The sequence below is a fragment of the Hylobates moloch genome, unplaced genomic scaffold (assembly GCF_009828535.3).
Source record: "Hylobates moloch isolate HMO894 unplaced genomic scaffold, HMol_V3 SCAFFOLD_5, whole genome shotgun sequence".
Classification (NCBI taxonomy): Eukaryota; Metazoa; Chordata; class Mammalia; order Primates; family Hylobatidae; genus Hylobates; species Hylobates moloch.
The window spans coordinates 158,336,983-158,338,970 of NW_026652280.1; the positions used below are offsets into that span (position 1 = coordinate 158,336,983).

The 1,988-nt window shown below is 45.5% G+C and overlaps 1 non-coding gene across 1 annotated transcript; it reads right to left on the reverse strand.

Annotated features, from left to right (window-relative positions):
* Nucleotides 1–534: 534 nt before the first annotated feature.
* On the reverse strand, nt 535–641 carry LOC116469950 (U6 spliceosomal RNA). Its single transcript, XR_004248400.1, has one exon. It is a non-coding gene; the product is annotated as a U6 spliceosomal RNA (small nuclear RNA).
* Nucleotides 642–1,988: the final 1,347 nt, after the last annotated feature.

A 1,988-nucleotide genomic window follows, 5' to 3' on the forward strand; every position in this document is an offset into this window, starting at 1 on the left:
TCTTAGCACAGAACCTGACCCATACAAGTCACTCAATTGGGCTTTTTTTTTCATTTTATAATAGCTTTGTTGAAGATAATTGACATATAATAAACAACATATTTAAACTCTACAATTTAAAACCATCACCAGAATGAAGATATTGAATGTACCCACCACCCCCATGAGTTTCCTTATGCCCCTTGGTAATCCCTTTCTCCTGTCCCTCTGCTTCTCCCCATTTTTAGGCTATGATTGATTTGCTCCTGTCATTATATATTAGCTTGCATTTTCTAGAATGTTATATAAATGGAATCATATAATATGTACTCATTTTTTACCTAGCTTATTTCATATATAATTATTTTGAGTTCATCTACATTGATGCCTATAGGGACAATTCATTCCTTTTCATTGCTAAGAATTATTCCACTGTACGGATATACCAGCATACCACAGCTTGTTTATCCACTAACCTGTTGTTAGACATTTGGGTTGTTTCCAGGTTTTTGCGATGTCAAATAAAGCTGCTTGTGATATTTGTGCACAAGTCTTAAAAATATAAAACACTTCACGAATTTGTGTGTCATCCTTGTGCAGGGGCCATGCTAACCTTCTCTGTATCACTCCAATTTTAGTATATGTGCTGCCAAAGCGAGCGCCACTCAATGGTTTTTGAGTGACTGACTGAATAAATGCATTCTCATATAGTTTGATGCCCACCGAATGCTAGCTGAAACTGGGGTCATTGTCATTGCTGTGGTTATTGATGACAGTCATGGACAGATGGCAGCAGAGCTGGTAACAGCTGCCAACTAAGCACCAGGCATTTTCTACCACCATGTGCTGTTTCTGAGAGTAGATTCAGGAAACTGGGGATGAACTGTAATCACTGATTCATTCAACAAACATTTAGGTGTCGTTAGATGAAGTGCAAAAGTGAGTATGGCAGTCTCTGCTTTTGAGGGGTTTATAGCTTAGTTGGGGTAACAGACCTAAAAACATGAAGTCACTGATATGTCAGAGGCCGTATAAATTTGCTGGGCCTGCCATGACAGAGTACCACAAACTGAATGGCTTAGAAAAACAGAATTTTACTATCTCACCATTCTGCAGGCTAGAAGTTCAAGACCAAGGTGTCAGCAGGGCCATTCCTCTCTGCTCAGCTCAAATATCACTTTCCTTGAAAAGATTTCTGGAATTAGCCAGCTTCCCCTGTTAATTATTCTCTTGGTGTACGCTACTCCTCCCCTCTGGTGGAGCTGGAGAGGGATCCGCTCCAGGCCTCTCCCCTACTTCGGGCAGTTCCTTGGCTTGTGGCAACCTCAGCTCTGATCTTCACGTGGCCTGCTCCCCGTGCATGTCTGTCTCTGTGCCCAGATTCTTCCCTTTGTGTAAGGACACCAGTCCTGTGGGATTGGAGCTCACCCTCATGACGTCATGTTAACTCGGTAACATTTATAAAGACCTTCTCTCCAGATAAGGTCACATAAGGCACCAGGGGTTAGGATTCCAACTTATCCTTTGGGGGGACACGATTCCACCCAGAACGGAGGCACGCCGGGAGGACTGCAGGTGATCCATCCAAGCAGCAGGAGGAAATCACCCAGTGTGGTGAAGGACAGGGGAGGGGAAGAAAAGGCTTCTCAGAGTGGGTAAACTTTGGGCTGACTCTTTAAGGGTGAGTAGGTATTTCACGCAGCCCAGGAGAGAGGTGAGGGTGAGGCCATAGGGGTGGAGGGGGTGGGATAGGTGGGCAGGAACCAGATCATGAGACAGATGATGAAACCACCGTTGGTTCTGAATGTCCCCAGTCCCTCAAGCCCTCCAGCACGATCTTTTCATTCAATATTCAAATGGAAAAGCTGAAACAGCCATGCCATCAACAGTGGGAAGCCCAGCATCCCTGAGGATTTGGTGTGGTTCTGGGGGTAGGGCCAGGCGGTGCTCTCCCGGCCTGGGCTCTGTGGCCCTGGTCCTCTGTCCCTCGCTGCTCTCAGCTCTGCTGC